Source organism: Opisthocomus hoazin, chromosome 18 (assembly GCF_030867145.1).
Source record: "Opisthocomus hoazin isolate bOpiHoa1 chromosome 18, bOpiHoa1.hap1, whole genome shotgun sequence".
NCBI classification, from domain to species: Eukaryota; Metazoa; Chordata; class Aves; order Opisthocomiformes; family Opisthocomidae; genus Opisthocomus; species Opisthocomus hoazin.
The window spans coordinates 1,350,360-1,374,970 of record NC_134431.1 but is presented as its reverse complement, the minus strand read 5'-3'; the positions used below and the strand labels follow the sequence as shown (position 1 = coordinate 1,374,970).

At 62.8% G+C, this 24,611-nt stretch overlaps 1 protein-coding gene across 15 annotated transcripts in view; it reads left to right on the top strand.

Annotated features, from left to right (window-relative positions):
• The window catches only part of EPB41L1 (erythrocyte membrane protein band 4.1 like 1), a 75,373-nt gene that overhangs the window by 15,476 nt on the left and 35,286 nt on the right, over positions 1-24,611 (top strand). Inside the window, exon 1 of one of the 15 annotated variants that reach the window (XM_075438275.1) lies at positions 21,754-21,830. The exons of the other annotated variants lie outside the window; for them this stretch is intronic. The gene's annotated coding sequence lies outside the window, so the exon portion shown is untranslated. Of the gene's footprint in view, positions 1-21,753; positions 21,831-24,611 lie in introns of those variants that run through there. 15 annotated transcript variants of the gene reach the window in all.

Genomic DNA, 24,611 nt, shown 5'->3' with positions numbered 1-24,611 from the left:
TGCTCCGATGGCCGTGCGCTCGCCCACGTCCTTGGCAGGTCTCTGTTCCCACGCCATGTACCACCCTCACCGCTGGTTTTGGGCTGAAGGCTGGGATGGGCTCCTGCCTGGCTAAACTGGTGATCCCACTGGGGCTGGGTACAAAGGAAGAGCTGTCCGTTCTCAGATCCCTGTGGAGGAGGACTTGCCACCCGGGACTGGTGTTTCAGCAGCTTTTTTTGGCACAGCAGGACCCAAGGGGTGCTCTAGGCAGCGTCTGAGCAGGCACAGTGTGAGGTGGGGATCCGCAGGACTTGCTCTCCAGGGTGGATGTGGAGGCTGCACCATGTGCAGGAAAGCACCCACCCTGGTGTGGGTATGCTCTGGGGCATCATCTTCCAACAGATGGGTGCTGGTGGTGGCACTGCTCTGGGGTTTTCCAGTCCGGCTGCCCCACAGCCCTTGCTGCTCTCTCCTTCATTCTGGGACAGAGGCTTTTGATTTTCCTTTCTTGGCTTTCCTCCCTGTTGCCGAAGGGGTTAAGTGGTGTTTGGGCCACTTCCCATGCTCAGCAGCTACAAGAGCAAGTGCTGAGAGCTGCTCAGTGGGAGGCCAGCAGGTTCTGTGGGGTGTGATCTGCTCCCCTTGTTGCAGCTTGCCAGGCTCGGTCCCGTCCAGGGTGCAGGTCCGAGGTGCCGGGGCTGGGCTCCATCCCAGGGGATGGGGTGCTTGTTGTGCCTCTGCGTGCAGCATCTTGGCCTGCTGAGAGAGTCCTCAGCACGGCTGGCATGTGCTCTGCTGTGGCATCGCTCGGGGACCTCTGGAAAGTGCCAGTTATTCATGGAGCCTTGTGCTGCTCTGGGACTCGGGCGTTGGCTTGTGTCCTTCCCCACCTGCAGAGAAGGCAGGAGGCTTGGCAGGGCGATGGGGAAGCTGGGGTGGCACTGGAGGGAGCTGTGCTCTGTGGTGAGGAGCTTTCAGAGCTTCTGAGCCCACCAAGTGTGCTGGATGGAGGGTGAGGTTGGGTCTCATCCCACTGGTGTGGCCTGGGGGCCGCCCGTCCCGCTCCCATCTGCGCGTAATGGCCCGGGCCATTCGAGGCGGCCGGCGCCGAGGTGGCATCCACTGCTCCGTCTGCAGCCGCTGCGCAGGTCCCGCTTCCCTCCAGCCAAGAGCCCAGCGGTGCCCGTGTACCCCACGGCCGTGGCGGTTGGCGGGGTGAGCGGGAGTGCTGCCGCTGCCCGTGACCCTGCTGTGACGCTTCTTGTTCCTCACCGAAGGCTGCATTTTCATGGGGAGCTTTGGATGGAGAGGGCAGGAGGGCGAGGGGAGGAGCGGGCTGCTGTCACGCTGCTGTCACGCTGCTGTCAGCGTGGCGTTGGCTGCACAAGACCGCTCGGCTGCAAGTAAGAAGGCGCCGGTCCCCAGGTTGCCGGGGAGACGTTCGGGCGTGAGGGATGCTGCGGCCGTGCTGCGCGGGTTGCCGGCCCCGGTAGCTGTCCCTGATGCTGTTGCGGGGGGCGCGGTGCCGAGCGGTGTGTGTGTTGCCTCGTGCCGAGAGGCACTGGTGGTGGAGCCCCCCACGCCAGCAGCTCCAGGTGCTTGGGTGGGTGCCCCGAAGCTGGCTGGGGAGAGCTGGACGAGCGTGGGTGCTTCTGGCATGGAGCAGGGTGCCGTGCTCCAGAGCCGTCTCAAGTGGGGCCCTTGTGCCAGCCCCGGTGGGGTGATGTTGGTGGGGGCGAGGGGCTGTCTGGGGAGCGGGTGGCCTTGCCACCGCTCGGCTCGTCCACCTGGTGACCGAGACAGGAGCAGTCTAGACTTCTCTTCTAGGAGGCACTCATCATGGGCCACCTCCAGGTCCCTGAGGAGTCACCGGGGACTGGCGAGCAGAGGCGTGCGGTGCGGTGTCAGCCGGGCTGGGTGCAGTGTGCTGGTGCTCTGCCAGGGCTCCGGCCCTGCCTGCATCCCCCCATGGCCGTCACCCACCCAAGGCCTGTCCCAGGCAGAACCACCGTGCCTTCTTCCCGCACGCCCGGCCCGGGGCATCCGCCAGCAGCTGCCTGTGCTGTTCCCCCAAAGCACGTTCCTCTCGGCTGCGCGACGGGGGTCCTGCCTGCCGTGCGGAGGCCGCGGTGGGGAGCGGCGAGCCCATCGGGGACGGCTGCCAGCTGGAAGAGGCGTCTGTCTCGTTCCCCTCACGCTGCGATGCGAGTGCTGGAGCCTCACGCTCGCAGCAGCTGCGGTGTCGCTGCTCCGTGCCCGGCAGCCTGCTGCCAGGCTGGGCTGTGTGGGATGGAGGGGTCGGGCTGGGATGGACCTGGCTGAGCCTGCGTCCACCTGGGAGCCGCCACTGGTGTTGCATCCCCAGTGTGGGCTGAGGCTGCCCAGTTTGACTGGGAGGACGGGAGCCGTGCCAGGCGGTGCCCAGGTCAACTTGGCACAAGTTATGGATCGGGGAGTGCTGCCACCTCCGCCAGCCACTTGTGTCCAGGACCTCCTGGACGTGAAGTTCCGTCTGAATATGAGGAAGAACTTCTTCCCTCTGAGGGTGATGGAGCCCTGGCCCAGGCTGCCCAGGGAGGCTGTGGAGTCTCCTTCTCTGGAGATATTCCAGACCCGCCTGGACAAGGTCCTGTGCAGCCTGCTGTAGGTGACCCTGCTTCAGCAGGGGGTTGGACTGGGTGACCCACAGAGGTCCCTTCCAACCCCTGCCATTCTGTGATTCTGTGATTCTGCCTTGGGTTGTGCCGTGGTGGTGCCAGCTGGGCTGCGGCAGTGGGATCCCTGCTCCTGCAGCACCCTCCTACGCCGGGAGCAGGGCTCTGTGCCCAGACTGGGACCTGTGTCTCCAAGCACGAGAGCGGGACGCACTGGTGGTTACCACGGGCTCTGCCCACCCTGGGGCTCTGCCCTTGGGTGTGGAGGGCAGGAGAGGTTTTGTTCATGTTTGCTTCCCCCCCCCCCCTTTTTTTTTAAACTTCTCCTCCAACCTCCTGTTGTCATTTAATTGTCCAAGTGCCCTGAATACCCATCACCTGCCTGGGGGTGGAATTTGAGACACATCAAAGCTCGGTGAGCTTCAGCAGGCGCTAAGCGTACATCCTCTGGGAGCTGGAGGGAGATTAAACAGCTGAGAAAAACAACTGCACAGAGGTCCCTTCCAACCCCTACCATTCTGTGATTCTGTAAAATGGAAGGGCTGGGGGAGAGCGAAGGAATACCAGCAGTATTTGCTTACCAGATGTCTGCCTCATGCCTGAGAGGCCGGCGCTGGCATGGTGGGTCCCCTCTGGGGTGAGGCCTGCAGGGTGCTGGATGGGGGAACGCAGTTCTGCCGTGGGAGCCGGGCGTCTCCGTGCGTCTCTCCCCATTTTGACCCTGGCTTGGGTTCATGCAGCCGTTCATCAGGATCATATCTACACGTCACCTAAAGGACGCTGATTCCTGCCACCCCTCTGGCAGGGCTGGCATCTGGTCGTGTGGAAGTGGAGCGGTGCCGGGGGTGAAAAGGGTTAAAATTAAATGGCAAACTTGGTGTCATACCTGGGCTGGATTCCTGGGTGGGGTCTGCGGGCGCAGCATGGGCAGATGTGAGTCCGGGAGCGGAGCTGCACCCACCCCACTGCCCGCGGCTGCCAGGGACCTGCCTGCACCCGAGCAGCAAACCAGACTTCAACCTGCAGCTGAGGAGGGGGGAAAAAAGGAGTTTCAAGCTTCGTATTTGGGGTTAATACAGAGCAAATGGAATAAATCCCAAGCATTGGCATTGTTTGTAGTCCCGGGAGCAGATCAAGGCAGCGCCGGGAGAGGTGTCAGCGGCTCGGTCTCGGGCAGAAGCTGGCTGCCTGCGTGCACGAGGGAGCGTGGCATGGCCTGAGCAGAGCAGCCTGCTTGCTGCCCTGGCCCTGCTCGTGCCTTTGACCACTCCTCTGTGCCGTCTTCAACCTGTGCATTTGAAGAAGAATGGGTTTTGGGGGTTTTGTTTGTTTGTTTTAAAAAAACTACAGTAGTAGTCATTTTGTTGCATAAAGTATCTCTTTCCCGTATCTTAAAAAGAAGAAAAACAACCCACCTAAGCTATTCTACTCTACTGAAAAACCTTAGTTCTTGATGGTGCCGGTGAGCGAGCTGGGTGGGGGATGCTGGGCCACGCCAGCCGGTGGCATCTCTCCTGCCATCCGGCGTGGCCCTGGCTGGGGGTGCGAGGGGACGTTGGGGACCTTTGGGAGAGCAGCCTCTGCAGACCCAGCTGCAGGGCTCTTGGGCTGCGTTAATGCAGAGAGCCTTCGCCTCCTGCGGTGCTGGCACCCGGTGCCAAGCTGCAAGGAGGTGGTTACTGAAGGGTTGAAAGCTCGTGGAAGCCCTCTCTTTTTTAACAAGACTTTGGGGCAATGTGCTTGCAGTCATCTTGCTTTCTTACAGCGCTGATGATTAATCAGATTTTCAGGCGCCGAGTTGAAGGAAAAGCTTGGTTTGCTCTCTAGCTCTGACCCATGAGAGGTCGAACCACTGCTAGAGACACCAGTGCTGGGGATAGTTTAACAAAGCCCCAAAAGGTCTATTTTCCAGTCTTGATTTCCCATGGTTAATATAGCAATTTCCTGCTCCTCTTTCCAGCCATCTAATCTGTCTTCACTCAGAGCGGGATGAGCAGCAGCATGAATTGCAGGCAGTGTCCAAAACCATGTTTGCAAGACTAACTCTCTTTCTTGAGCCCCTCTTCCTGCCTGCTTCATTTACTGGTCTGCTGCTTTTCTTTCTGTGTTCTTGTTGCATTTTCTTCCCTGCAAAGGAATTTCGAGATGTTTGGAGGGCTTTTCCCAAGTAGGTCAGCCTCTGTCAGGTGGGAAGCAACAGTGATGCTGGGACTTGTGGCTTGCCCTTTGCATCTTGGGGACTTGCTAGGAGGGAGCCAAGCTGTGAAGGATGATGCTGACCAGAGCGCAGGTCGTGTGGTGCTGTGGGAGATGCTCGCTCCCAGTCAGCTGGGCTGGCTGCCCGAGATCAAAGAATCCCAGAATGGTGGGGTTGGCAGGGCCCTCTGTGGGTCCCCCAGCCCAACCCCCTGCCCAAGCAGGGTCACCCAGAGCAGGCTGCACAGCACCGCGGCCAGGCGGGGCTGGAATATCTCCAGAGAAGGAGACTCCACAGCCTCCCTGGGCAGCCTGGGCCAGGGCTCCGTCACCCTCAGAGGGAAGAAGTTCTTCCTCGTGTTCAGCTGGAGCTTCCTCTGCTTCAGTTTGTGCCCATTGCCCCTTGTCCTGTCGCTGGGCACCACTGGAAAGAGTCTGGCCCCATCCTCCTGACCCCCACCCTGCAGATATTTATAAGCATTTATAAGGTCCCCTCTCAGCTTTCTCTTCTCCAGGCTGAACAAGCCCAGCTCCCTCAGCCTTTCCTTGTAGGAGAGATGCTCCAGTCCCCTCATCATCCTCGTAGCCCTGCTCTGGACTCTCTCCAGTAGCTCCTCATCTTTCTTGAAGTGGGGAGTCCAGAACTGGACACAGGACTCTACATGAGGCCTCACCAGGGCAGAGTAGAGGGGATGGAGAACCTCCCTCATTCTGCTGGCCACACTCAATGCACCCCAGGATCCCATTGGCCTTCTTGGCACCCAGGGCACGCTGCTGGCTCATGGTCACCCTGTCGTCCCCCAGCACTCCCAGTCCCTCTCCACAGAGCTGCTCTCCAGCAGGTCCACTCCAGCCTGTCCTGGTGCCTGGGGTTGTTCCTCCCCAGGTGCAGGACCCTGCCCTTGCCCTTGTTGAACCTCATCAGGTTCCTCTCTGCCCAACTCTCCAGCCTGTCCAGGTCACGCTGGATGACAGCACAGCCTGCCGGTGTATCCGCCACTCCTCCCAGTTTGGTGTCATCAGCTGACTGGCTGAGGGTACACTCTGTCCCTTCATCCAGGTCATTGATGAGTAATTTGAACAAGACTGGGCTGAGCACTGACCCCGGGAGGACACCACTAGTTGCAGGCCTGACTGTGCTCAGATGATGTTGAGTGGTTTCCATGTGTCCTTTTCCTTTGCCTGTCCAGCATTTATCAACTTCTGGAGGCAGCAACTGGACTCGGGGTGGGACGTCTGTCTCATCTAAAGGCCTTGTTCCCTTCCCTGTAGGCGGGGGGCTGAGACGCGGGGGCTGAGGGGGTGCAGGGGCAGACGGCAGTGGGAAGGAGGAAGGTGGCAGATGCCAGGGGGAGGGTTCTGGTCTCGCCACCACTGCAGCAGAGCTGGCGCTGCTGGCAGGGACGTGCAGGCGAGGTGGCTCCTGCGGGATGCTGGTCGCTAAGCAACCGGCAGAGGTGGAGCTTGCTGGGTACCATCCCCAGCACCGCTGCCTGTCTGCTCCAGCGCTGCCCGCATCCCCCCCAGGCAGCACGGCCGGAGAGCCTGCCCCCGCGCCGGCCGCGCCGCGCCGTCCCAGGGCAGACGGGCACCCCAGGGTGTCTCTGGGCATCGCTGATTTGGGGTTCCTCTGCCCGAGATCACGGACACCGTCACCGTGGAGAAGGAAGTTGTCTTGAAGCTCTGTTGACCCTTTTGTTTGGGGCTTCCACCCCCAGTGCTTCTTCCCTGCCTCGTTCCACCATTTTGAACTGAAGCAGGGCAGAAAGTGGGGAGCCCCAAGGCTCCCTTGGCTCATATGCAACCCCTTGGCTGGGGTGGGGGCTGTGGGTGCAGGGTGAGCTGGCTGCGAAACGCTGGGTGAGCATGTTTCCCCTCTGGGACAGTTGTGCCGATGGACCTTGGACACCTTCGGTCCTCCTTGGGTGGTGGCTGTGATGAGACAGGGCCGCGCAGGGCAGTACGGGACGGCTGGGTGGTGCAGATGGGTTTGAGGAGCTGTTGGTCACTGCACTGCCCGGGTGTCCCTGCTCAGGGCTGTTCCTCAGGGCCGCTGCAGCCCTGCCTGCGTGAGTTATAGACCCACAGATTGGTTTGGTTTGGGAGGGACCTTAAAGATCATCTCGTTCCAACCCCCCTGCCATGGGCAGAGACCCCTTCCACCAGCCCAGGTTGCTCAGAGCTCCGTCCAACCTGGCCTTGAACCCTGCCAGGGAGGGGGCAGCCACAGCTTCTCTGGGCAGCCTGGGCCAGGGTCTCACCACCCTCAGAGTGATGAGTTTCTTCCTATAGCTAATCTAAATCTGTCCTCTTTTAGTTTAAAGCCATTCCCCCTTGTCCTGTCACTCCATGCCCTTGTAAAAAGTCCCTCTCCAGCTTGGGTACCTTTTCTTTACGACCTTCCCAAGGCTGGGTGTTTTTGTAAGGCCCTTGGAAAGCCTTTGGATCAAATCCTGTCCTGCAGCGTGGCAAGGAGCTGTGTCGACGACTGCTCAGGGGCTGGAGGATGGGGAGGTTGCTCTGGGTGGTGGCTTAAACCCTTCAGTGCATCCACTGGGCTGGTTCACCACGTGCCGTCGCGCTGGAGGATGTTGTGCGCTGAATGTTAAGCAACCTGCTTTCTTCCCTGCCCTCTCCTGTGATTTTCCTGCCCACAACCGGTGCTTCTTGCCAGACCTTTGCTGGAAGAGCTGAATGCCCCGGGTGCACTGTCGTATCATAGATCTCCGGTCTCCCCGCTCCTAGCGTGCTCCGAGCTCTGCTGACAGCGCAGGTGTGCCTGGGGGAGGTAGGTGTTTGCCTGGAAGAGGCACATTCCTGGCTTTGCAGGGCGGCCTGACGTGACAGAGGGGCAAGCCGGGCAGCTTTCGGCGTTTGCAAGAAGCCTTCATGAACTTCCCCACCGCCCGGGCTCTTCCCTGGAGCAGTGGAGCCGGCGGAGGGTGATGGAGGGTGGTGCGAGGGGGTGGCTGTGCAGTTCCTGGCACAGGGGCTGCCCAGTTTGCCGCTGGACCCTGGTGTGGGGATCTGTCGTGTCTGCGCCCGTTGCTCCCGGGTGGCTGCGCTGCCACGCTGCACCGGGCACGCGCTGAGCTCCGCGGTCCCTGTGAGCCTGCGCGCTGCCGGCACCCAGGTGCCGCGCGGCAGCGTGGCCGTCCCCGCTGCGGGAGGGAACCGGCGAGCTGTTCCCGGCCCACACGTGCCCCTGTCCCCGAGAGCCAGCGATGCTGCTGGTGTGGCACAGCCTTGCTGCCGGGCTCTCCTCCCAGCTGCCGTCGCTGCCTGCCTGCATCTGCCTGCAGCGTTGGAGCTGCTTTGGGTGGGCGGGCAGCGGGCGGCAGGGATGGATGGCTCTCGGGGCGCCGTGGCGGTGGCTTTCAGCTGGCTGGTGACAGGTAGGCGTTTCTGCTTGTGCTGCCGAGCGGCTGTCATCAGGGGGAGGGAGCCGAAGTGTGAGGGAGTCGGGCTGAAGCTGCAGAGCTCTGGAATAGCGTTGGCCTTTTGGTACCTCCGAAGGCTGCGGGATTGCGGAGCTGCTGCCCTGGCCAGGCTGGACCCCGGCGTGGCCAAGGACATCGATTGGACTTGGCTTTTGGAGGGGAAATCGGGTGAGGTTGGAGGGACCTGTGGGCGCTGAGGGAGGCAAAGGAATCCCCAGCGTGCTGAGCGGGCGGGTGGTGGTCTGCCAAGAAGACAATGCTGCGGCGACTGGGCTCCGTGGTGGCACGTGGCATGCCGTGGCTGCCGGTCCCATCCCGCACGCTGATGTGGGTCTCTGGGAGCAGGGAGAGCAGACGAGGGGATGAGGGGTGGCTGGGGGTCGCAGTCTGCCCCGGCTCTTGCGTCTCGCTGACGCGTGGTCTGGGCGGCACTTCCATCTGGAGAAGCGGGGGGTGGTTTTGCAAGGGCTGAGTCAGCGCTCTCCTGACCCACTGGTTGAGGGGTCTTCGTCTGCATGTTGGTGACGTTGTGTGGAAGGTGTTTCTTGGCTTCCCGAGCTGTCTGCTGCGAGGGGTCACAGCAATTTATTCCTGACCTTGTTTATACAGCTGGGAGATGTCACTGGAAAGGGTAGGAGTGAAACCTTGTTTAAAATGGCCTGAAATTGCCCAGGTCTTGCAAAACAGCAGGCTTGGAGGAGGAGGTGCCTCAGCCCTGGCCCCCCCGGGACGCGGCAGAAGTCAGGCTCCTCTTCCCTGGTTTCTCCTGGTGCCAAAAGGGCTGGGGCCAAAGTGCGGAGGCAGCTGGAAGGAGGGTTCGGTCCCTCGGGACGGACTCTGCCCCGGTGCTCTCGACGGTGGCAGCTGAGCTGAGGAGGCGGTGGGTTGCCATCGCTGCCTAACTCAGGGCTGACGTGGGGGACAGCCCTGCCTTCTCCTTGTGAACTCAGTGCCTTCTTAACTTTACTTCCCCCCCCCTCGACTTTCTCATGATCCATGTTTGACCCGTGGCACAGTGCCTTTGGAGCTGCAGGGGAGCCGAGCCCGCTTCCAGAGCGTGGTTCGGTGCAGCGAGCTCAGGCTGCTTTGTTGAGCCTGGAGCAGGGGCGATGCCGCCGTGGGCAGCAGGACTCAGCCCCGCTCCCGAAGGCCACGCCAGCGGAGGACAGTGCGGTTCATGGCGGGGGACGCGCGTTTCTAACCTGCCAGCTGTGTTTGCAAGAGCCCGGCATCCCGCGCCGGGGTCAGATGTCTCCGCCCGGCTCCCGCCCGACGAGCGAGCAGATGTCTGGGCTCTTGGCAACTGCTGACATAACATAAATACAGAGTTGCCCAAACACAGGTTCAGCACGTGTCAGTTAAGTCTGCGCTTGCTGCAGGAGAGCAGCTTTGCCAGCCCCATTCAGAGAGGTGGGAGAGCCCCGTGCCGTGGCATCCTTCCACGTGGTGGATCCCAAAGCTTGTGGAGGTGTTACACAGGATCACTGCCCTCGCGTGAGTGTGTTGCCGCAGGATCATCTCATCCTTGCTACCTTTACTCTCATTTTTTTCCCCACTTGACCCAGTTCAACCCTGGAGGGGTTCAAAAAACATGTAGGTATTGCACTTGAGGACATGGTTTAGCAGGCATGGTGGTGTTGGGGTGACGGTTGGACTTGATGATCTTAGAAGTCTTTTCCAACCTTAATGATTCCATGATTCTATGAGTTCATCGCTTGGCAGCTCCAGCCTGGCCGTCGTGCACCCTGTTGATGAAGAGCCACCATCTGCTTCTCATTGTGGTGATTGGCAGCTGCTTCAGCCCCGGGTTTGACTCCTTTTCCCCAGCTCAGCGTCCCTCAGGAACTCCAGGTCAGGTCACTGGTTGCAGAGCACGCCAACCCAACAGCCCAAGCTTGCCAGACTTGCCTGGGGCCAGACAGCAACCACCTCGCCTGACCAAGGTGTCTGTGGTGGCCATCAAAGCCCTACGCTGATTGAAGGCCTGCTGATAGGGCATGCTTGGGCCTGTCTTCAGCAAGGGACTGGTCTAGACAGCCTGGATGAGACCTTCCTGCCCTCCATCGCCAGGCGAGCTCTGAGCTAGAGCTGTCATCTCGGCTGGAGGGACAGGAGCTGACGTGTCCCTGTGGTTTCACTGGGAGCAGCCTCTCGTGGTTAGCTGGTGGTGATCTCCTCCACCAGCAGGTTCAGACCTCATTGCTCTTCCCTACCTGAAGGCAGGAGCTGCGGCACAGCTGGGTCCTCCCAGTGCTGTGCTGCTGTGTGGTGGGCCAGCCTTGGCCTGGTTAGCAGGACAAGGCAGCAGAGCTCAGTTGGGCTCACAGTCTGGTGAAAAAGGTGTCTGAGGTGAAGAGGGAATGCTCACGCTCTCCTTCATGTTCCTAGTGTGACCTGCTTGAGCTCACACCATCCTCCTGGGCAGGAGAACACGCTATGTTGGTCTGACATCTCCTGTCCAAATGCTCCTGGCAAGTGGGTAGGAGGGAGCAGGCTTGGAGGTGATGGGAAAAAGGTGAGTTATGGGCTGTGTGGCTGTGAGACTTCGCATGTCTGCAGCAACGTGGGTGGACGTGTGGCACAAGGCTCGTGGGTGGACGGAGGGACGATGCCTGCGAGCACCTCGTGGTTGGAGGGAGGGCTGGAGGAGGTGGGTGGCAGCAGCAGGGGATGGGTGAGCGATGAACTTCTCCCAGCACCCCAGTGCCGGGCTGCTTCTGCAGTACTTGGAGTCCTGCGGCGCAGGGTGCCCGTGCGCTCGTGCTTTGGCCCTGCCTGTTGGGTGCACGTGTGGGTGCTTGCTGGGCAGAGGACCCAGGTCACTGGGAACCGGAGCGTGGCTTTGGTGTGCGGCAAAGGGGAACTGCTTTACTGGAAACGGAGAACTTCAGAAGAGATTGTGATTTTCTGGAAAAAGGCTTGGAAGCCAAAACGTTTGTCTGGCTGAGTGATCTGAGGAACAGAGAGAAAATAGCAGGACGGGAGGAGCGAACGTAGAGAGGGTCTTGAGACAACTGTGCAGACATGAGGGGTCTTAGAAAGCTGTGGTTACCCACCAGACAGCAAATCTCCGTGCTGCGATCGCAAAGCCTTGCTGTCCGGGCCAACACGGAGCTGCAGCAGCCAGGCAGAGATGAGAGGTCAACCCCAAGGTCCGTGCAGCTACAGGCAGCGAGGGCAAGTGGGCTAGAGCCTCACGGCACAGCCAAGACCCTGATGGCAGGAGGAGGAACTGAATGCTTTCAGTCTGGACCCAGCAGCGCCCGGTGCCCAGCTGCCCGTGCCTCTGCCAGGTGTTTTCTGCTCCCTCAGGGTTGAGCAGAGAGGAGCTGCTGGGGCTGGTCGTGCAGGGACCTCCCTGGGCAGCTGTCTTTGCCTTGGTTCAGCGGCTCTGCAGACCTGCTGCTCTCTGAAGGCCTCCATATCACCTCTGGGAAGGGCTGAGGCTGGAACCTGATGGACCCGAGAAGGCACTTTGCTGTCGGGGTGGCTGCAGGTCCTGATGGTGGAATGGTGGCCACGGGGGGCTGCTGTCCCTGGGCTGAGCGAGCTGCTACGGGTGGTGCCTTCTCCGTGCAGGCCCGAGCTGCTGCCGACACCGGCTCTCTGCGGGGCTGCTCCCATGGAGGGGTCACGGCGGCCTGGGGACCGTGGGGAGCTGCAGACCTTGAAACAGCGGAAAGGCAGAAGGACCTCTGCCCTGGTTCCTCGGGACAGAGACAACCAGAGCCCAAAACTACGGGGAAGGAAGTTTGGCGAGATGCCGGGGAATGCTTCTCGAATGTGATGGGGATAAAGCCCTGGCGCAGGCGATGGTGCAGGGAGAGGAGTTTCCACCGTGGGAGACTATGACAGGCTTGTCGGGCCGGTGTGGATGGAGCTGCTCCCTGTGTTGAGCCGAGTGGGGTTGAGTGACCTCGTGGAGCATCATCTCCGTGCTGCAGTGGAGGGCTGCCACGGCCTCCCTGGGGCTCGCAGAGCCGCTGTGGGGACCCAGAGGAGCTCGCTCGCTCGCGGTGGGCTTCGGGGAGCATCCGGAGCCTCACCTCTGTGAGTCAGCGTTTGGCTGCTGATGATTCACAGCGGCGCTGCAGGACAGCCACGGGCTGGAATTCATTGTCTGGAAGGAGGGCAGCGCCGGAGGAGGGAGGGAAGATGTTTCCCCTCGCCTTATCAGCGCTTCCCAAGCCAGCACCGAGCAGGAGAGATGTGCTCTGCCTGCAAAGGGCCCTCCAGCTTTCGGTCCCTGCCCAGGCAGCGGCCGGGGCACAGGGTTCGGTGCCCCCGCACCTCGGTGAGCTGGTGGCTGCGTCCAGCCATCGTTGTCCTCGCCCGAGAGCACTGTCTGCTCCTGGCTGGACCTCCAGGCGTGCTGCTTCGGTTGCAGGCAGCCCCTGGCCTCCCGCGCCCCGACGTGCAGGAGGAGGCATCTGCGGTCCCTGCAAAGCGCGCTGTGGGGCTCCCTGCTGAGCAGAATCACAGAACCACAGCATGGCAGGGGTTGGCAGGGCCCTCTGTGGGTCACCCAGTCCAACCCCCTGCCCAAGCAGGGTCACCCAGAGCAGGCTGCACAGCACCGCGGCCAGGCGGGGCTGGAATATCTCCAGAGAAGGAGACTCCACAGCCTCCCTGGGCAGCCTGTTCCAGGGCTCCGTCACCCTCAGAGGGAAGAAGTTCTTCCTCGGGTTCAGCTGGAGCTTCCTCTGCTTCAGTTTGTGCCCATTGCCCCTTGTCCTGTCGCTGAGCACCACTGGAAAGAGTCTGGCCCCGTCCTCCTGACCCCCACCCTGCAGATATTTGTAGGCATTTCTAAGGTCCCCTCTCAGCCTTCTCTTCTCCAGGCTGAACAAGCCCAGCTCCCTCAGCCTCTCCTCGTAGGGGAGATGCTCCAGTCCCCTCCTCATCCTCGTAGCCCTCCGCTGGACTCTCTCCAGTAGAAGGTGCTGCTGTAATTCCGATTAAAAGCGGGGCTCACCTGCCACCCTTTGCCTGGTGGGGTGCGGGTGACCCCCAGCACATCTGGCACAACTGTAGCTCCCTTGAGGTGTTCTGAACCAGCTCAAGGATGACAGACAGATGCTGTTGTTATGCTTCAAAAATATTATTCAGGCATCTTTCCGTGTCCTTTCTGGGCTCCGATACCCTCAGCCTGAGCTGTAAATTGTCGGAGCTGGTGTGATCCTCTGGGGAGGCTCGGCCCCGTCCTTGATGCTGCAGCGTGTCCGCGTCGGTGCTTTCCAGCCCCCAGCTTCCTGCTGAAGGATTTTTGCAGACCAGCTGCCCTGCAGCAAGCCGCAGCCTGGGGACGGTGGGTTTTTTCAGTCGCATTTTGCAAGTCATTGAGGAGTTTTCCGTTTGTCCCCGGGCTGGGTGTCTGTGGTGTCCAGGCGGTCGGATGCCGAAGGACGGATTCTCCCCAGCTCTGCAGGGAGGCAAATCTTGCAGATACGTGCTGAAGTGAGACTAGTGAAGTATTTTCTTAGCAAAGTAGATTCGGAGCCAGGTAAGAAAGGTTGCTCAGGGCCGTGAACCTCTTGCTATGCAACTCCGCCGAGGTAACCACGTGAAGGTTGTTTTCTGCCGTGGGGTGTCCAGCCGCCCACGCCGTGCTCCTTCCCGGCGCGTGCGACCCAGCTCCCGGTTGCTATTTCTGGCTCCTGCTCAGCCCTGCGACTTGCTCACGCTCCGTTGACGCCTTGTCGGTCCTTTCGCCTACCTGCGAAGCGCTTCAGAGCATGGAAATTTCCCAGTTGCGGTTTTCCCCGCAGCAGCTGGAAGCCGGCTGTGCTGCACGTGTATTTCGGGCCTGGGGTGGAGGAGCAGGCACTGCGGTGCCTGGGGACCGGCGTCCCGCTGGCTCTGGGACTCGGAGCTGCTGAAGTGCCGGCGCGCGGCGTGTTGGACTGCGCGACGCTGCCGCGGCGTCAGTGTGTGCAGTACACACGGTGCCTGTACGTCCTGAATAGCAAACAGGCAGGGGAGGCAGCCCGGGCAGAGCTAATTGCTGCTGAAAGGCAACCAGGGGACACAGAATCACAGAATCACAGAATAGTAGGGGTTGGAAGGGCCTCTGTGGGTCACCCAGCCCAACCGCCTGCCCAAGCAGGGTCACCCAGAGCAGGGGGCACAGCACCGTGGCCAGGCGGGGCTGGAATATCTCCAGAGAAGGAGACTCCACAGCCTCCCTGGGCAGCCTGGGCCAGGGCTCCGTCACCCTCAGAGGGAAGAAGTTCTTCCTCGGGTTCAGTTTGTGCCCGTTGCCCCTTGTCCTGTCGCTGGGCACCACTGGAAAGAGTCTGGCCCCATCCTCCTGACCCCCACCCTGCAGATATTTGTAGGCATTTCTAAGGTCCCCTCGCAGCCTTCTCTTCTCCAGGCTGAACAAGCCCAGCTCCCTCAACCTCTCCTCGTAGCAGAGATGCTCCAGTCCCCTCATCATCCTCGTAGCCCTCCGCTGGACTCTCTCCAGTAGCTCTTCATCTTTCTTGAAAAGAAAGGACAGATAAAGGGTGTTAAGCAGGAGGGAACTGGAGTAAATCCCTTCCCGAGAGCTGGCTGTCTGGTGTGTGCCGCAGCGGAGTGACACGAGAGGGGGGAGACGGCGTCCCAGTCCCTGGGGGATGCGACCTGGTGGGGAGCTGGTGGGGGAGGAGAAGGGGGCCAGGAGCTCATGGGACTGGTTAAGGCGGGTGAGCAGCAGCGTGGGGACTGGGGCAGCTCAGCTCCTACTCCTCCAGGCTCGGTGGCACGGCTTGTCCCCTCCTGGTCTCCTCTGTGGCGGGTGGGGAGGGCTGGGTGCCCCTTTCCTCTTTGCCCTCGAGTTCTGGTGAAATGGGTGCTCCCCCACCATGGGTGCTGCCAGAGGCCCAGATCCTGGCAAGCTTTGCATCGGGTCCGGGGGTGCACAGGGGGGCTTTGGGGAACCTGGGCACTGGGGCACAGTCCCAGACAAGCTGGGAAACGTGAGGATAGGCGGGTGCCAGAGGCCACTGGAGGCTTCCTGGGCGCGAGCAGCACTGGCGGGGGGGTCTGCGTTGGGTTGGGGTGCACCCCACAGTGCAGTCCTGGAGCAGGACCCAGGTACCTTCTCCTCAGCACCGTTTTTCTTCCTCTGCAGTAGCCCAAGATCTGCCCGCATGGCCCCTGCCGCATCCCACAGTGTCCCGTGGTGTCCCCTGCGTGGGAGCTCAGAGCGACGAAGGAAGCCCATGTGCTGCTCCCCGCCCCGCTGCGGCTCCAGGCCGACTTGCTTTTCTTCTCCCCATCCTCTGCTGTCCCTCTTCTGTCCCTTCTGGCCTTTAGAGCATGTGTCTCTGATAACTGCCTGTGAGGCTTGAACATCTCTGAAGCCTCGGAGCTCTCCTTGCCTTGGAAAAAAAGCTTAAAAAGCTCTTTTCTCCTGTGCCTGGGCACGCGCAGAGGGTGCGTGTCCTTCTCTGCAGCAGCCTGGGATGCCGCTGCGTCGTGGGGACCGGGGGGGACATTTCCACACGTGGGAGAGGGTTCGTCTCCTCGTTGGAGCTGCGGGTCTTGGCCAGCGCGCGGGCTGCTCCCCGCTTTGCTCCCGCCCCAGCCGCTCACCCTGCCCCAGCACAGCTGGCCTCGGCCGGAGGGTGGGTGCCTCCAGCCCAGCTCGCTGGCGCGTGCGGAACACCGAGATGGGCAGGGGGGTTGTGCTGCGTGTGCGCTTGTTATTTGGTCTTGCTTGGTGATGCTCTGGGCTTGCTTAGTCCTCATCCTGCTTCTGTCTGTTGTCACCGGTGGGGATCCGGTTCCCGGCTGCGTGGCCACAGGGATGCCGTTGCTCCGCTCTCCCAGAGAGACGTTCCTCATGGCTGGGAGAGGGTTGGATGGGGAGAAACCGGAGCGAAGCCTGAGCCGGTGTCTTTAGGCATTGAGAAAGCATGAGCCAGGCATCACGAAAGCAGGGGAATCGGAGTAAAACCCAGAAATATTCTAATAACAGCCCCTCCAGCACTTGTTTCAGCCTGCATGAGCCTCTGAGGTAGGTAGCAAACTCTTCTTCCCTACCGCGAGGACAGAGCTGATCAGCTGGTGACAGGGACGAGTGGTTCAGCTGGGGTGTTCTGGCCAAAGACTGTTTCGGGCGTTGACCGGGTGTGCCGTGCCGCAGCCGCTGGCCCCCCGCGTCCTCCCTCCCGCTCGGGCTGTGGGGGGCAGAGGGACAGGCAAGGGCACGGCGTCCCCGCGGAGGGTGGCCAGCCGCCAGGTGCCCCCAGTGGCATCAGCCCTGGCTTGGATGTGAAGCACTCGGAGGATTAATGCCGTGCTTCCTCCCGTGCCTCCCACTCCCTGCCCGTCTCGGGGGGTGGCTGGCCGGGGTCCACAGCTGGGCACGGGCTCTGGGCAGGGCAGTGGGCCCGTCCCAAATGCCTACGTCCCCTCCCAGGGCGGGAGGGCAGGGAGAGAGCGTTGCCGTGGCTGCTGTGTGACCGAGCTCGGCGTGCCTCAGTTTCCCCCGCCGCGAGCTGGGCGAGCTCCCGGCCTGTGTCGGGTGCTGGCGGTGCCTGCACGAAGCCCAGCGAGCACCCCGGCTGCATCCCTGCGGGCAGGCACGCGTGTGCTGGGACACGGGGAGGGCTGTCCTCGGCGAGCCTGCCTTACGTGAGGGGTGTGCCTGGTGCTAGCGGTCATCGAAAGGTATTTTTCTTAAAAAATGCAAGTTTGGGTGAAGTTTTTCAATGGATTTTCTTGCATTTCCAGGGCAGGCGTTGGCTTTGCCAGGCCCCCCTCCCAAGTTTAGTTTCTACCAAATTAATGAGAAATATTTTGATGCTCGAAATCAAAGTCTATAACCTTGAATCAGGCTGTAGGTAGCACTGCTCCGTGCAGCAGCCACCTGCCCATCTTCCTCCGGGCTTCCAGGTGCCTCCAGAATGATGGTTGGCACCCAGCTTTGCTCGGCTGGGGCGAGGGGGGTAGAGGTGCCCCTCTGCCCCCACAGCGTTCTCCACTGGGATCTAGGGGCTTACTGTGATGCTGAACTAAAACTGAAGCCTGGCTTAGCCCTGACCCCTCCTAAGAGTTGAGCCGTGTCCCATCGTGGTCGGAGGGAGCTGGCTCCGATTCGGTGCCGGAGCTGCCTAATGGCGCTTCGGGCGGCAGCGGGGGGTGCAAACGGTCGGCTCCTGTGCCCGGGGGATCGCGAGGGCGTGAGGAAACCGAGCCGGGGGGTCAGCAGGGGCGGTGGGAGCGAGGAGGGACTCACCAGCACCCACCGCCTTTGCAGGAGCTTGGCTCAGTGGCATGGATCAGTGCTTGCTGGGGGGGGACCTCTGGGGCGAGTGGGTCCCCAGGCTGCACCCTTGCCTGGGAGGCATCGTGGTGTGGATTTTTGGTGGGTGAGGGGGTGCAGGATCAGGCCCAGCCCATGGGTCAGGCGTCAGCTGGGTCCTCACCGAGCCCGGTGGCACCGTGGCGGTGAGGGCTGCTCTGCGGTGGGGTGGTGCCATCGTTCTGCTGGCCCCAGCCCTGCGCTGAGACGCACGTGGGGGTGTCTGGGGCTCTGCCGTCCCCTTCCTTTTACAGAGAAAAGTGTGCTACGTGATTTCGCCTGTGCCACCCCCTGGGGTTCGTTTGCCTCCCTTTAGCTTTCCCCTGCTCCCAGCAGCATGTCCCATCCTCGGCTGCTGCCAGGGCCTCCTTCCAAGACGATGGAGCCAGGCTCTTCGGTGGCGCCCAGGGGTGGGACCAGAGACCATGGGCACAAACCGGGGCACGGGAGGGTCCCTCTGAACATCAGGAAGCACTTCTGCACTGTCAGGGTGACCGAGCACTGGCACGGGTTGCCCAGGGAGGTGGTGGAGTCTCCATCCGTGGAGATACTCAAAAGCCGCCTGGGCACGGACCTGGGCAACTGGCTTTAGGTGGCCCTGATGGAGCAAGGGCTTGGGCAGGGTGACCTCTGGAGGTGCCTCCAACCTCAGCCAGCCTGTGATGCTGTGATTCAGTCCTCAAGCACAGCGTGGTGGCCTCTAGCACGGGCAGCGTGCAGGGGGTTCAGCAGAGAGCAACGGGGTCCTCGATGCAGCACAGTGCAGGCACTGGTGCCACAGCGACCAAGGTGCCAGCAGGACCCCGTTTGAAACCCGATGCTGTTTGGGTCTTCCCAACACCTTGTGCACCCCGTGGGTCTCACCAGTGGCAGATTTTGCAGCCAGGGAAAAGAGCGTTTCCACAGGCACCTCCATCCCTGTTAGTGGGTAGCGGGCGCAGCGGGTCCCTTCCAGCCCATCCCCCTGGGGTCTGAGTGCCTCCGGCCGGGTGCATCGTTGCTTCTGGCCAGGGATGAAGGGAAGGTCCTTCCTCCTCTTGTTTTCCCTAGGCTGCCTTATGGAGCCAGCACGGGGATGTTTTGTGGGGTTCAGTGCTGATCAGAGAGGGGGGACGTCCCGTGGTCATTGCCTGTCCCCCCGGGCCGAGCTCCTGCTGCGTCCCTCCAGCTTTGGGCAGCACTCCCCAGGGCCGGGGCATTTGGCTGAGCCGGGGACGCTGCGCACGACATGATAAATCAGGTCCTTCCCATCCACGTGTCAGGTCCAATCTGCGGTGAGGCTCTGGTCTGGGGGGTCTTTGTCTGCTGCCAGCTCTCCCTTTCCCCCCCTTCTCCTGTCTGCGTTTCGTCTCCTCGCTCGGCTCTGGGCTGACTCTTCTCTCTCTTCCTAAGGAAGCTGAGGAAGTGTGGGCTGGGTGAGTGGTCAGTGAGGTGGATTGAGAACTGGCTGAATGGCAGAACTCAGAGGGTTGTCATCAGCGGCGCTGAGTCTAGTTGGAGGCTGGTAACTAGTGGTGTCCCTCAGGGGTCAGTACTGGGCCCAGTCTTGTTTAACTTCTTCATCAACGACCTGGATGAAGAGTTAGAATGTACCCTCAGCAAGTTTGCTGATGACACCAAACTGGGAGGAGTGGTGGATACACCAGCAGGCTGTGCTGCCATCCAGCGTGACCTGGATAGGCTGGAAAGCTGGGCAGAGAGGAACCTGATGAGGTTCAACAAGGGCAAGTGCAGGGTCCTGCACCTGGGGAGGAACAACCCCATGCACCAGTACAGGCTTGGGGTGGACCTGCTGGAGAGCAGCTCTGTGGAGAGGGACCTGGGCGTCCTGGTGGACGACAGGTTAACCATGAGCCAGCAGCGTGCCCTGGCTGCCAAGAAAGCCAATGGGATCCTGGGGTGCATCAAGAAGAGTGTGGCCAGCAGGGCGAGGGAGGTTCTCCTCCCCCTCTGCTCTGCCCTAGTGAGGCCTCATGTAGAGTCCTGTGTCCAGTTCTGGGCTCCCCAGTTCAAGAAAGATGAGGAGCTACTGGAGAGAGTCCAGAGCAGGGCTACGAAGATGAGGAGCGGACTGGAGCATCTCTCCTACGAGGAGAGGCTGAGGGAGCTGGGCTTGTTCAGCCTGAAGAAGAGAAGGCTGAGAGGGGACCTTATAAATGCCTACAAATATCTTCAGGGTGGGTGTCAGGAGGATGGGGCCAGACTCTTTCCAGTGGTGCCCAGCGACAGGACAAGGGGCAATGGGCACAAACTGAAGCAGAGGAAGCTCCAGCTGAACCTGAGGAAGAACTTCTTCCCTCTGAGGGTGACGGAGCCCTGGCCCAGGCTGCCCAGGGAGGCTGTGGAGTCTCCTTCTCTGGAGATATTCCAGCCCCACCTGGCCGCGGTGCTGTGCAGCCGGCTCTGGGTGACCCTGCTTGGGCAGGGGGTTGGGCTGGGGGACCCACAGAGGTCCCTGCCAACCCCTGCCAGTCTGTGATTCTGTGATTCTCTCCACTTTCTGCGTCTCCTCCTCCGTGTTCACGCGACGGCTCCAGACAAGGAGGTTTTACAGTTGTGGGTGACACCGGCCCTGACGGCAGCGGGAGGGGTGCAGAGCCCCTGGCCCCACAGCCCTGCAGCCCCCCCGGGGGGGCGGTGAGGGGGGTTCAAGGCTGGAAATGCCGTTGAGGGTGCTGAGGCTGCCCAGGCTGAGACCCCCTTGTGCGTGGGGCTGCGTGAGTGCTGCTCCCGTGGCACCCAGGGAAGCTCTGAGCCCCATGGTCCCCGGCCGGGCTAAACTCGTGTGGACCGTGCTGCCGAGGTCGGGGTGTCAGGCTGGGGTGCAAACAGACCGGGCACGGAGTTCAGGAGAGCGGGGCTCGCTGGGAGGTGGGAGAGGACAGGTCCTCCCTTGCTGCAGGCTTCTGCCTTTCGCTGGAGCGAGACCCCCCGGGCTGTCCCACTCCATGGCCCCGGAGTCCCCGTGCGAGGCCGAGCTCGCTGCGTCCCAGCCCGGCTGAGCGGTGCCCGGCTCCGCAGGGGCTCGTGGGGAGGGGGTGTCAGGGCTGCAACCCGCTCCCTGCCCGGCCGGTACCCCAGGGCTGGTGTTGAGGGGTGGGGATGGTCCGTGGGCATCCCGACCCGTGGGTGCCGCTTGGAGACCTCTTACTGGTGAGCAACCGGGCGGTTGGGGCCGAGCGGCGATTTTGTCCCTCTGCATCCAGCGCCGTCAGGCTCTGTGTGGCCGGGCCACGCGGGTGGGTGCCTGCACCCCGGCAGCAGGAGCCTGCCCGGACTCTGCCAGCAGGGCACCAGGCTTTACCTGGCTTGTGCCGCTTCCCCTGGCGCTCCTGGTGGCTTGGCGGGCTCCGGAGTTTCCATCGGCGTGTGTCCAACCTACGCTGGGGAGATGTTACCCAGCCCCTGCCCCGGGGTGCTGGGCAGCACCCGCTGCCACCCTGCAGCCCCTCTGCCAGTGCCCCCGCTCCGGGGGCTCCCACCGCTCTCTGAGGGCAGGGTCCTTCGTGCTGTCGCGTTCCGGGGGTACGGGGCACCTCTGCGGTGCGGTACCTCGCCCCGATGTCTGCTGCGTGGTGCCGTCCCTGCCAGGGGACGAGGGGGGACATGGAGCCGCGTGCCCTGTGGGCAGGGATGTGCCGGGTGCCACGCTCTGCGCTGCGCTGGGGACAGGGGTGATGAAAGAGCTTCTGTTCCGCTGTCGCTGCTGGCACAGCTCCGAGCTGGCCAGCGCGAGCGGGGTGCTTGGGGCCGCGTTTGGGGCGCAGGGTTTGCTGCCCTAGGACCCACGGAAGAGATTGGGGCCGGGGGGGCTGAAATCTGGGAAGTGGCACAGGAAAGTGCTGGATTAATTTGGGATGAAGATGGATGGTGGGTCCGGCTCCTCGCTGCGCAGCCGGCGCAGGAGCTGAGCTCTCCTTCCCCGTCAGCGCGGGTGCGGGGAGGGATCCTGGCAGGATCGCAGCCTGCGCCGGCTCGCTGGTGCCTGGCCCGGGATGAGTCAGGAGTTTGCAGGCAAGGGGGGCGGATGGGGCTGGCACCGGCGCCCACGGGGACCCTGCCGCCAGGCCGAGGGGCTGCGGCGCGGGCACGGAGCTCCCGGCGCGGGGGTGGGAAGGCAGCCCAGCTCCCGGCTTGGCTGCGGCTGCGGTGCGCATCAATCACTGCGCGGGGGTGCTGGGGCTGGGGAAGCGGCGGCTCTGCGGAGAGCGGAGAGCCCGGCAGCCACGAGCCGCGCCGGAGGCATGGGGGGCTGGCACCAAGGTGGGGCCGGCCCCCACGGAGAAGGCAGCTGCGCGGGGTGCTGTGCGGGGCTGCCGGGGTGCTGTGCGGGGCTGCCGGGGTGCCGTGTGGGGCTGCCGGGGTGCTGTGCGGGGCTGCCGGGGTGCTGTGCGGGGCTGCTGGGGTGCTCTGTGGGGCTGCCGGGGTGCTGTGCGGGGCTGCTGGGGTGCTGTGCAGGGCTGTCGGGGTGCTCTGCTGTGCTGCCGGGGTGCTCTGCGGGGCTGCCGGGGTGCCGTGTGGGGCTGCCGGGGTGCTGTGCGGGGCTGTCGGGGTGCTGTGTGGGGCTTCCAGGGTGCCCTGCAGGGCTGCCGGGGTGCCCTGCGGTGCTGTCAGGGTGCCCTGCGGTGCTGTCAGGGTGCTGTGCGGGGCTGTCAGGGTGCCCTGCGGGGCTGCTGGGGTGCCCTGGGGTGCTGCCGGGGTGCTGTGCGGCGCTGTCGGGGTGCTGTGCGGTGGTGCCGGGGTGCCCTGCGGGGCTGTGCCCTGGGGTGCTGCCGGGGTGCTCTGCGATGCTGCTGGGGTGCTCTGTGGGGCTGCCGGGGTGCCCTGGGGTGCTGTCGGGGTGCTGTGCGGTGCTGTCAGGGTGCCCTGCAATGCTGCCGGGGTGCTGTGCGGTGCTGCCGGGGTGCTGTGCGGTGCTGCCGGCTGCCCGCGGGATGCTGTGGGCTTTAGCTGGCAGCGGGGAGCGCAGCCTGGGTGGGATGCAGGTCCTGGAGCCCGAGTGAGGGTCCAGGGCACTTTTCCAGCTGGGGATGGGTTCGGGGCAGGGCCGGTCTCGGCCGCTGCCAGTCCCGCGTGGGGAGGAGCGGCGTGCAGTGTCCCAGAGCCGGGGACACCCCGTGTTTCTGATTCCCCCCCCCAAACAGGGCAGCTCAGATGATTTCCTGGCCTTGCTGCAGAGCTCAGCCAGCTGCCCGCTGCACTGCGGAGCGCTCTGGGGATCTGCACGTCCCCGGTGCCAGGGGGGAGGCTGGGTGACGGCCGGGCTCGGGGGTGCGCGCGTTGCCGGGGGTTTGGGGAACGCTTCCCTTGTTCTTTGTGTGCGTCCCTGGAGGACACCCAGGACTCCCCGCCGCGGCTCCTCTCACGCTTCCAGGGTGGCTGCAAGGCGCTGCCTGTGCTCTCCTGCCTGTCCCCTGCCAGCTCAGCCGCTGCCCCATGGCAGGGGTGCCGCAGCCCTCCTGACCTCCTCCGTTGTTCTTGGGTGCTGGTGGGTACCTGGCCCCCCTGCCCGGTGTCACAGGGTGCTCAGCTTGCTCCCCATCTCCGGCCGTCTCCGCGGCAGCCGCCCGTCCCGCAGCGTGGTGGTGGGCTTTGCTGCCAGGATCGGCCCCGCGGGGCTCTGGGCAGCCGCCGAACGCCGGGCAGAGGGAGGAGGGCTTGGTTGTTGCCCAGCTCTGTGCACCCCAGTCGCGCTGGAGACCTGTCTGGGGGCTCAGCACCGGGCTTTGCACCGAGACCCGTGCCTGCCCGTGTCCGTGATGCTTCAGCAGCGAAGCACCAGCCTCAGTGGGGAGCGATGGGGGGAAAGCAGAGCCCAGGGGCAAAGGGGGATGCTCAGCCTTGAAACCCAGCCCAGCAGCAGGGAGTGAAGGGGCAGGGGGACGGGGAAAGCAGGCTCGGATGAACCCCCTTCGGAGGGGGCAGGGAAGGAGAGGCGCTGGGAGGGGAGCGCTGCGGAGGCCGGAGCTAGGATCTGCTGGGGAAGTGCGGGGGCAGAGCGTCTGGGAAAGCCGTGAATCCACACTCCAGCTTGAAGGGGGGGGGGGGGGAAGAGGAAACCACCAAGGGAAGGAGGAGCAGGCAGAGAGATGATGGGAGGAGATTACAGGCATGACAAGCAGGACGAACGCTGGTCCTGCTGAGGCTTTCTTTGCAGTCACTGTTCCCACGTGCCTGTTTCGGTGGCTCGGAGCTCCAAACGGCTCCAGCCATTTCATCTGATGTTTCCCTGAGGAGAACATCCCCCAGGCCATTTTGGGTCCAGCTGCAGCAGAAGCAAGCCTTGCTGAAAACCAGGGTTGCGCTTGGCATGCGGCACGGGGGACCGTGGGCGCAGAGAAGTCCTTCACCCTGCAGGACTGGGTCCTCTCCTGCTGCGGGTGATGCTTAGAAACAAAATGATTTGGGCCAGCATTTCCATCGGGCTCGGTCGTGTTCGCTGCAGTTGTGGTGTAAACCTCTACTAGAGGTTTGTGATGGCAAAGATCTCAGTTAAACTGGCCTCTGGCTGCGTGCTGGGACCCGTGTCCTTTCTCGAGCCATGGTCCCCCCACGCTGGGGTCTCCTGGGGGTTCTTCTGCAAGGTGAGGCACCACAAGCGGAGTTTTGCATCTGGAAAGTGCGGTGTGCTGGCAGGCACTCCGTACGACCGGCTCTGACTGTCTGAAAGAGTCCTTTCTGCCTTCAGCTCAGGGTAGTTCCTGCTTCAGGTGCAGAGGTGCTTCTGCCTTTGAAGCTCCTGAGTGCTGTTGGAAAGTCCACGGGGAGCAAACCTCGCTCGGCGGCGGGGAGAAGGGGCTGGGACGGGCCGCACCGGCTGCCTTGCCGTGAGGGCTGCTCAGGTCCCCACGGGGTGGTGCAGGTGCCCCCAGGGTGCTGAGCACCCCCAGCCTGGCCGAAGGGACGGTCGGGGTGCTGGCCGTCGTGCCGTCCCTGGTGGCCTTCTCCCACGGCCGGGCCTGCAGCAGCCCCGGGTGCGGGTGACCGGGCTGCGGTGGAGAGTGGCAGCGTCCCACGGCTGGGTGACCCTGTCCCAGGGGCTTG